At 40.2% G+C, this 11,630-nt stretch overlaps 1 protein-coding gene across 2 annotated transcripts in view; it reads right to left on the reverse strand.

Moving 5' to 3' along the window:
• SETX (senataxin) overlaps positions 1-11,630 on the reverse strand; it is a 94,148-nt gene that overhangs the window by 75,726 nt on the left and 6,792 nt on the right. The window contains exon 1 of one of the 2 annotated variants that reach the window (XM_073640664.1): positions 11,467-11,528. The exons of the other annotated variant lie outside the window; for it this stretch is intronic. The gene's annotated coding sequence lies outside the window, so the exon portion shown is untranslated. Of the gene's footprint in view, positions 1-11,466; positions 11,529-11,630 lie in introns of those variants that run through there. 2 annotated transcript variants of the gene reach the window in all.

Raw genomic sequence — 11,630 nt, forward strand, 5'->3', positions numbered from 1 at the left:
TATAGGATCCATGGGCTGCAGGCACGAATCATTGTATCACTACATCACTGTATCTATACCACTATATCACTATTGCTGTATCACTGTTTCATTATATCACTATTGCTGTATCACTGTAGCACTAGATCACTAACAGTATATCACTATAGCTGTATCACTATAGCTGTATAACTATATCACTATCGCTGTATCACTATAGCACTAGATCACTAACAGTATATCACTATATCTGTAAAACTATTGCTGTATCACTATATTACTATCAATATACTACTGTATCACGATCAATATATCACTATCACTGTATCACTATTTCATTATATCACTATTGCTGTATCACTATATCACTATCACTGTATCACTATCGCTGTATCACTATATTGCTATCAATATAGCACTATATCACTATCAATATATCTGTATCACTGTTTCATTATATCACTGTATCACTATAGCACTATTGCTGTATCACTATAGCTCTAGATCACTAACAGTATATCACTATAGCTGTATCATTGTATCTGTATCACTATTGCTGTATAACTATATCACTATCGCTGTATCACTATAGCACTAGATCACTAACAGTATATCACTATATCTGCATCACTATATCATTATCAATATAGCACTATATCACTATCAATATAGCACTATTGCTGTATCACTATCACTGTATCACTATAGCACTAGATCACTAACAGTATATCACTATATCTGTATCACTGTATCACTATTGCTGTATCACTGTATGTGTATCACTATTGCTGTATAACTATATCACTCGCTGTATCACTATAGCACTAGATCACTAACAGTATATCACTATATCTGTATCACTGTATAACTATCGCTGTATCACTATATCGCTATCAATATAGCACTATATCACTATCAATATAGCACTATCACTGTTTCATTATAGCACTATTGCTGTATCACTATATCACTGTATCACTATGACTATTGCACTAGATAACTAACATTATATCACTATAACTGTATCTGTATCACTATTGCTGTATAACTATATCACTATTGTTGTATCACTATAGCACTAGATCACTAACAGTATATCACTATATCTGTATCACTGTATAACTATTGCTGCAGCACTATTATATCACTATCAATATATCACTATTGATGTATCACTGTTTCATTATATCACTATCACTGTATCACTATAGCACTATTGCTGTATCACTATCACTGTATCACTATCACTACACTGTATTCCAAATTATTATGCGAATAATATTTTCTCAGATTTTCCCAAATTACCTATATGAATTGCAGTCATTGTAATTTTCCAAACAAATAACTATTAGAGTACAATTGAAAGGTTTTTGTACAAACTGCCTATGATAACAGAATATTTAAAAAAAAAATAAAAAACTCAAACTGCCCTCAAAATGCATGTTCCAAATTATTATGCACAGCAGAGTTTTCAACCTTTTCATTTTAATAAAGAACAAAAAAATGGTCATTTTTGAAATTATAAGCATTAGCAGGTTATTACAAACTGAAATCAAACAGTTTTCAACTCAAAACTTTATTCTAGGTGATGTTACATTTGCACATAGGACCCCTTGTTCGAAAGGAGCTTCTGAACTCTCTCGTCCATTGAATTTGTCAGGTTTTGGATGGTTTCTGCTTCAATTGTTTTGCATTAGGACAGAATACCCTCCCAGAGCTATTGCTTAGATGTGAACTGCCTCCCGCCATCATAGACACTCCTTTTGATGATGCTCCAGAGGTTCTCAATGGGGTTGAGGTCAGGGGAGCATGGGGGCCACACCATAAGTTTGTCCCCTTTTATGGCCATAGCAGCCAGAGATGCAGATTTGTTATGTGCAGCATGAGACGGGGCATTATCATGCATGAAATGATCTCGATGGTCCAGATGGATGGAGTGGAGGATGGCTGGTTGATGGACACCCCATGCAAATACGGCTACGGCGCTAACAAGGAGGAGGTGGAGTAATGTTTTGGGCTGGAATCATGGGGAGAGAGATTGTCGGCCCTTTTAGGATCCCTGAAGGGGTAAAGATGAACTCCATAATGTATGTTGAGTTTCTCAAACAGCACTTCCTTCCATGGTTCAAGAAGAAGAACCGTGCATTCCGCAGCAAGATCATTTTCATGCATGATAATGCCCCGTCTCATGCTGCACATAACACATCTGCATCTCTGGCTGCTGTGGGCATAAAAGGGGACAAACTTATGGTGTGGCCCCCATGCTCCCCTCACCTCAACCCCATTGAGGACCTCTGGAGCATCATCAAAAGGAGTGTCTATGATGGCGGGAGGCAGTTCACATCTAAGCAACAGCTCTGGGAGAGTATTCTGTCCTCATGCAAAACTATTGAAGCAGAAACCATCCAAAACCTGACAAATTCAATGGACGAGAGAGTTCAGAAGCTCCTTTCGAACAAGGGGTCCTATGTGCAAATGTAACATCACCTAGAATAAAGTTTTGAGTTGAAAACTGTTTGATTTCAGTTTGTAATAAGCTGCTAATGCTTATAATTTAAAAAATGACCATTTTTTTGTTCTTTATTAAAATGAAAAGGTTGAAAACTCTGCTGTGCATAATAATTTGGAACATGCATTTTGAGTGCAGTTTGAGCTTTTTATTTTTTAAAAAATATCCTGTTATCATAGGCAGTTTGTACAAAAACCTTTCAATTGTACTCTAATAGTTATTTGACTGGAAAATTACAATGACTGCAATTCATAGGTAATTTGGGAAAATCTGAGAAAATATTATTTGTATAATAATTTGGAACACAGTGTATAGCACTAGATCACTAACAGTGTATCACTACATTTGTATCACTATATCACTATCACTGTATCTATATCACTATTGCTGTATAACTATATCACTATCGCTGTATCACTATAGCACTAGATCACTACAGTATATCACTATATCTGTATCACTGTATAACTATCGCTGTATCACTATATTGCTATCAATATAGCACTATATCACTATCAATATATCACTATCACTGTATCACTATTGCTGTATCACTGTTTCATTATATCACTGTATCACTATAGCACTATTGCTGTATCACTATATGACTATCACTGTATCACTATCACTGCATCACTATAGCACTAGATCACTAACAGTATATCACTATAGCTGTATCATTGTATCTGTATCACTATTGCTGTATAACTATATCACTTTCGCTGTATCACTATAGCACTAGATCACTAACAACATATCACTATATCTGTATCATTGTAGAATTATCGCTGCAGCACTATATCACTATCAATATAGCACTATATCACTATCAATATATCACTATTGCTGTATCACTGTTTCATTATATCACTATCACTATAGCACTATTGCTGTATCACTATCACTGTATCACTATCACTATAGCACTGGATCACTAACAGTATATCACTATATTTGTATCACTATATCACTGTATCACTATTGCTGTATCACTGTATCTGTATCACTATTGCTGTATAGCTATATCACTATCGCTGTATCACTATAACACTAGATCACTACAGTGTATCACTATATCTGTATCACTGTATAACTATCACTGTATCACTATATCGCTATCAATATAGCACTCTATCACTATCAATATATCACTATCACTGTATCACCATTGCTGTATCACTGTTTCATTATATCACTGTATCACTATAGCACTATTGCTGTATCACTATATGACTATCACTGTATCACTATCACTGCATCACTATAGCACTAGATCACTAACAGTATATCACTATAGCTGTATCATTGTATCTGTATCACTATTGCTGTATAACTATATCACTTTCCCTGTATCACTATAGCACTAGATCACTAACAACATATCACTATATCTGTATCATTGTAGAATTATCGCTGCAGCACTATATCACTATCAATATAGCACTATATCACTATCAATATATCACTATTGCTGTATCACTGTTTCATTATATCACTATCACTATAGCACTATTGCTGTATCACTATCACTGTATCACTATCACTATAGCACTGGATCACTAACAGTATATCACTATATTTGTATCACTATATCACTGTATCACTATTGCTGTATCACTGTATCTGTATCACTATTGCTGTATAGCTATATCACTATCGCTGTATCACTATAACACTAGATCACTACAGTGTATCACTATATCTGTATCACTGTATAACTATCACTGTATCACTATATCGCTATCAATATAGCACTCTATCACTATCAATATATCACTATCACTGTATCACCATTGCTGTATCACTGTTTCATTATATCACTGTATCACTATAGCACTATTGCTGTATCACTATATGACTATCACTGTATCACTATCACTGCATCACTATAGCACTAGATCACTAACAGAATATCACTATAGCTGTATCACTGTATCTGTATCACTATTGCTGTATATCTATATCACTTTCGCTGTATCACTATAGCACTAGATCACTAACAGTATATCACTATATCTGTATCACTGTAGAATTATCGCTGCATCACTATATCACTATCAATATAGCACTATATCACTATTGCTATATCACTGTTTCATTATATCACTATCACTATAGCACTATTGCTGTATCACTATAGCACTAGATCACTAACAGTATATCACTATAGCTGTATCACTATATCACTATTGCTGTATAACTATATCACTATCGCTGTATCACTATAGCACTAGATCACTAACAGTATATCACTATATCTGTATCACTGTATAACTATCGCTGTATCACTATATCGCTATCAATACAGCACTATATCACTATCAATATAGCACTATCACTGTTTGATTATATCACTATAGCACTATTGCTGTATCACTGTATCACTAGATCACTAACAGTATATCACTATAGCTGTATCATATCACTGTATGACTATATCACTGTATCTGTATCACTATTGCTGAATAACTATATCACTATTGCTGTATCACTATAGCACTAGATCACTAACAGTATATCACTATATCTGTATCACTGTATAACTATCACTATATCACTATCAATATAGCACTACATCACTATCAATATATCACTATCACTGTATCCCTATTGCTGTATCACTGTTTCATTATATCACTATCACTGTATCACTATTGCTGTATCACTGTTTCATAATATCACTATCACTGTATCACTATAGCACTAGATCACTAACAGTATATCACTATAGCTGTATCACTGTATCGCTGTATCACCATAGCACTAGATCACTAACAGTATATCACTATATCTATATCACTGTATAACTATTGCTGTATCACTATATCACTATCAATATATCACTATCACTATTTCTGTATCACTATAGCACTGTATCACTATCGCTGTATCACTATAGCACTGTTTCACTATAGTGCTAGATTACTATAACAGTATAGCAATATATTACTGTATCACTTTAACACTGTATCGCTGTATCACTCGCTGTATTACTATATCACTTTATCACTATCGCTGTATCACTATAGCACTATATAGCTATAGCACTGTAACAAATATATCACTTGCAATAATATATAAAGTAAATAGTAAAATATATCACTGTATATCACTTGTAACAGTCACTGGCAAAGTACTGGAGGAGAGATATGTAGCACTGAGATTAATAGCTGCAGTGATTATACATAGGAAAAAGGTTCCAGCACATGAGTGGGTTAATCAGCCATCTTAGTGCTAGGGTGATTAAACACCTGTAGAAAGGGAGGAACAGCCTTTCAGAGCATTTGTTGTGGGGAAGGCCTGGAGGTGAAAGCTCTGATCTGTTTCGTCATATGAAGGAAAGACAAACCTGGGATTGTTTGTTCCTGAAGCATGCGTTTACCAGTAGCAACAAGGACTGTGCCATACGTTATGGTTATGTTTTGCTTTCCTGTTAGGCCAGGAAGGCCGTGTTTGTTTTTGCTAACATTGCTATAGTTTATGCAGTACTCTTAATAAACTCAGCAGAAGATTTAAAGAGACAGTGTTCTTGTGTATCTCTATGTGCAACCAAGTGAGCTGATCTACCACAGTTGGTGTTAGAAGTGCAGGCAAGATCCCCAGAAAGCAAGTGTGACGGCTGTGGACAGACTGCATGTCCTGGGTGAAGGCGGCTATGAGCACTGAACAGTGGTCAGACAAAATGGAGGAGGTGATCAAGCACATGGTCTAAAGCCAACCCCTGCAGCACCTGCAGCAGCACAGAGAACAGCTGCAGCAGAGGGAGCAGCAGCAGCTCCAACAGCAACAACCGCAGGGGCAGCAGCGAAAGCTGGCACAACAGGAGACAAGTAAGCTGCTTATGCAACAGCTTCAGCAGCTCCAACAGCAGCAGCAACAGAGCCGACAGCAACAGCAGATTGATTTACTCACAGAAGCAGTTCGTGGCACGGCAGCGGCTCCAACTCCGATGTCAGCTGATGATTTCTCTGTCCGGAAGGCGGTGAGGAGAGCCTTGGAGAAAATTACTCCGAGTGATGACATAGAGGCCTTTTTAACCGTTTTTAAAAAGGTCGTCGGTAGAGAGAAACTCCCGCTAGAGCAGTGGGCAGAAGTCCTGGCGCCATACTTAACGGGGAGCTACAAAAGGGCTACTATGATTTTGCTTTACAGGACACCAAAGAATATGAACAATTGAAAATGGAAATTTTGGCGCGCTTGGGGGTAACCATGTCTGTCAGGGCACAACGGGTCCACCGCTGGGCATATCACCGGGACAAACCCCCTCACTCCCAAAAGTTTGACCTTCTGCACCTCGTCCAAAAGTGGTTACAGCCGGAGTCCTCTACCCCAACGCAGATGATGGAGCGAGTTGTAATGGACCGGTTCATGCACTCCCTTCCGAGCCCAATGCAGACTTGGGTTGCCCAGGGAGATCCCTGGAACGCCGATGACTTGGTCGGACTGGTCGAAAGGTATCAGGGGGTCGACGGGTCCGTGGGGAGGCAACCCACTCCATACTGGGGGGTGGAGGTTAAAAAGGGGGTGGGGCGTCCAAAGTCCAAGGGGGCGGCAGAGGTCATTCCAGGGCCCTCATCGGGGGATGTAATTTGTTGGAGATGTCACGGCCCAGGTCATATAGCAGCCCATTGCCCACTGACCACCGAGCAAATGGACTATCATGGGACGCTGGTGTTACTGCTACGCTTATCCAGGTCGCAGCATGGACTGTCCACCCGGTGAGGGGCCTCAAGCTTGTCCTGTAACAGTGAATGGCCTGCAAATGACTGGACTACTAGACTCAGGGAGTTTAGTGAGCCTTGTGAGGGACACACTCCCTCTCCAATTGATCCCTGGGAAGAAGGTTGGTGTCCGCTGCATTCATGGGGATGCTAAAGACTATCCGGTGGCCAGAGTGGTCATTGAGACGACCCGAGGTACTGAGTCCCATGAGGTCGGCGTGGGCCAGGATTTGTTGCACCCAGTTATCATAGGTTGGGACTTTGTGTTGTTTTATGACTTGTGGGGGAGGGGCTGAGACCTCAATTGCTCAGGTAAGAAACGGGTTGGCCCTAAAATAGTCACACCAACCTCAGAGCCTGACGAGTTTCCCTTCTGTGTGATTGGTGAAGAGGAGAAGGTAGTATCCCCTGAGGCAGACATTCCTGTGAGATAGGAGTGACCAGAAAAAATTTTAGGTTCACGAAACATAGGGACCTATTGCTAAAAGAGGCACTCAATAAGGTAACAGTCCTAAACGGCATAGCACAAGAGTCAGGGGCTGACATCAGGTTTCCCTATTTCATGTTGAGTAGGGACTTATTGTACCGGGTCACTAAGGAGAGGGAGGAGATAGTGAGCAATTATTGGTTCCAGGACTCTATAGACAAAGGTGGTTGGACAGGGCCCATTCACATGTCTTGGGTGGCCATCTGGGGGTGGACAAACCTAAACAACGGATCATGCAGAGGTACTATTGGCCAAGGTGTCACAGTGAAATCCTAAAATATTGCAAGTCCTGTCCCACCTGCCAGTTAACAGCTACCACCTCTCTATTCCAAAATCCTCTCATGCCTCTATCAGTGAAGGCAGGGCAAGAGAGAAACCAAGTTGAAACTCCATGTGGGCTGGACAGACAAGAAGGTGACACTAAGGGTGTCCCTGTGGCAGAGACACTGTCTCCAGCCCAGAAACAACAGTGCCAAGAACTTTTTCAGCGAAACCAGGACCTGCTTTCGAGTTTCCAAGATATACGCAGGTCGATGAACAAGGAATCCTGATGGAACCATATGTGCAGGTGAACCAAAAGCATTATAGAATCCCTGAAGTCCGCCGCAAGGTGATTTCGAAAGAAGGGGATTAAAATTACACGTATTCGATATCCTTGCGACGATGAACTCATATCGAAGCTAGGGTCAGCCAGATACGTCACCTCCCTGGACCTGATGAAGAGTTGCTGGCAAATTCTCTTCTTTCAAAGTGCCAAGAAGAAGACGACTTCTCTTACACCTGATGGTTGCTTCCAGTATACCAGAAGCCCATTGGGCCTGCAAAGAGACCCAGCTACCTTCCAGAGGGCCATAGACTGGATCTTAGCCCCTCACAAAAAGTATGCCGCAGCTTACCTCAACGATATTGTGATACTCAGCCCAGATTGGGGAAGTCATCTGCAAAAGGTCCAGGCCATGCTGTATGCGCTGAGGAAAGAGGGGTTTACCATAAAAAAAGGGAATATACCTGGGCTACATTGTTGGAAGAAGCAAAGTAAAGCTGCAAGTTAATAAGGTGGAGGTCTCCAAGGAACAGCTCCAGAAATTTCTGGGAATGGCGGGATACTATCAGCAATGTATACCGAATTTCGCCATGATAGCCGTACCCCTAACCGACGTTCTTAAGCACACGACATCAATGGCCAAATGGTCTCTTGAAGCAAAGATAGCATTCCAAGAGTTGAAACTCAGGGCTTCAGCTTTCATGTGAACACAGGCCTGGGAAGCTGCATAGTAACACAGATGCCCAGTTTAGTGACTGAAAGTGCCAAAACCTACGGCTTTGAGCAGAGGGGTGGAATATGTGACAAAGTCACTGGCAAAGTACTGGAGGGGAGATATGTAGCACTGAGATTAATAGCTTCAGTGATTATACATAGGAAAAAGGTCCCAGCACACGAGTGGGTTAATCAGCCAGCTTTAGTGCTAGGATGATTGAACACCTGTAGAGAGGGATGAGGTCAGAGGATAAATTCCCAGCCTTTCAGAGCATTTGGTGTGGGGAGGGCATGGAGGTGAAAGCTTTGAGCTGTTTTGTCATATAAAGGAAAGACAAACCTGGGATTGTTTGTTCCTGAAGCGGGCAGTTACCCGTAGCAACAAGGACTGTGCCATACGTTATGGTTATGTTTTGTTTTTCCTGTTAGGCCAGGAAGGCCGTGTTTGTTTTTGCTAACATTGCTGCAGTTTATACAGTGCTCTTAATAAACTCAGTGGAAGATTTAAAGAGACAGTGTTCCTGTGTACCTCTATGTGCAACCAAGTGAGCCAATATATCGCTGTATCACTATCGCTGTATCACTTTATCACTATTGTGTATCACTATAGCACTGTATAACTATCGTTGTATCACTATATCACGATCGCTGTATCACTATTCACTATCGCTGTATCACTATAGCACAATATCACTGTATCACTATCGCTGTATCACTATAGCACTGTATCACTATATCACTATCAGTATATCACTATCAGGGGTGGATTAAGAGTAGCAAGGGCCCCGGGCAGTTTAGAAGGCGCGCCCCCCCCCCCACCTGATTTATCACGTGACATGTCACATGATCCCCTGTGATAGATCATGTGATAGTTCACGGGAAATTAATTTGGCACAATATTAATTGTGCTGCCTCATCTGAGAGCAGCACAATATTGGGGCAGATACCCTGATTCCAGCGATGTGTCACTTTTTCAGCTGCTTGTTGTCATTTTGAGAAAATCACCGTTTTATCTGCTGCAGATCTAGCAGCTCTCTGAATGCTGCGCTCTGTATAGCCCCACCCACACCACTGATTGGCAGCTTTCTGCCCATGCTCAGTGTACCCAGAAATCTACTGATCAGTGATGGGGATGGGGTCCTACAGAACTTACTAGTCATCTAGTGATAATTACCTTCTGACAAATCAATGATTTTATCAAAACAACACTAAGCAGCCCAGTTAGTGACACATTACTGGAATCAGTGCCTCTAACCCTACATTATGCTGCTCTCAGATTAGGTGGCAAAAACCTGATGACCGATTCCCTTTAAAGGAGCTGTAAACACAAAAAAGTTTGTATTAAAAAAAATACAAGCCATTTGTGAAATTAACTTTTTTTCATTGTTAATTCACATTAGACTGTATCTTCAACACTTTTGTCAGCAGGTCTTAATACAGACTCTGAATAGGGCAGCTCTCTCCCTCTCCCTCAGCAGAAAGTCACAGCATGGTTAAAAAATGGGATCTTTTATGATTTTCTCATAATAAATAAAAAAGGACATGCAAATCCTCCAAACTATTTTCCGTTTCTGTATAGGGGTGGTCCTAAATCTTTCTTGTTCTTTAGTTGATCACATGTCAAAAAGGCAAAGCATTTACTATGAACTCGCCTGAAAAAATATACACTGGGAGAGTAATATCATCATCTGCATGTAAATATTCCTTGACTCTAAGGGCTCGCTCACACTGTCGTATAACACGGCCGAATGCTATGTGATGTTTTATCGGATAGGACTCGGCCCTATGTTATACTATGGGACAGTGCAGATCTGCTATTATTGGCATGAGAAAATAATCTCATTTGATATTCGGACCATGTGCACCCATACAAGTCTATGGGTGCACGTAAAACATTAGACTGCACTCGGATGTCATCCAAGTGCAGTCTGATGAACACTCACAGAGACTATGGAGAAGATGGAGAAAGTAAGTTCTCCATCTTCTCCATATCTGTGCTGCGAGAGAATCGGATCACACTCAGTTGAAGCTCTGACAGAGTTTGAGCCGAGTGTCATTAGCATAATTGGCCCTATTCTCTTGCATGAGAGAATATATGGCTTAGTGAGTAGACCCTAAAACTGAATAGTAGTGACGGACAGGCACCTCACAAGCGGGATCCATGTAGCTCTCAGATGTCATGTAGGTAGGGCTTCATTCCATGGGGTAGGGCTTAATTTCAAGGTATATAAAAAAAATGGACTTCAAATAAAAATTAAATGAACACAAAAAGCACTAATTGAATTATTTTTTTCGTATTTATGTTTGCAGCCCCTTTAAAAACCCTTTGAGGACCAAGGCACATATATGTCCCATAGTTTTAAACTGGAAAAAAATTTGATTGAATAAAATTTAAGGTCCTCGAAGGTTTAAGTAGGTCATAGATTCATATGAATACTTGCTCATACAATTGCACATGCCAGTAGATGAAGAAGAACAGAATCAAAAATATGACATTAAGTGGAGCACTTACAGGTATTCAAGGTGAAAGAGACCAGCAAAGGCATCGTCTCGAATGACAGTAAATGAGTTAGAATTCAGCAAGCTGAAAATGAAGACAGCAGGTTAGAAGCGAACCAGACTTTATGGTGCTCAGAATTAGTCAAGCAGAATTTATTGACTGCTCTTGCAAAGCAC

Source organism: Phyllobates terribilis, unplaced genomic scaffold (assembly GCF_046119375.1).
Source record: "Phyllobates terribilis strain yellow unplaced genomic scaffold, ASM4611937v1 Scaffold_7__3_contigs__length_470593459, whole genome shotgun sequence".
NCBI classification, from domain to species: Eukaryota; Metazoa; Chordata; class Amphibia; order Anura; family Dendrobatidae; genus Phyllobates; species Phyllobates terribilis.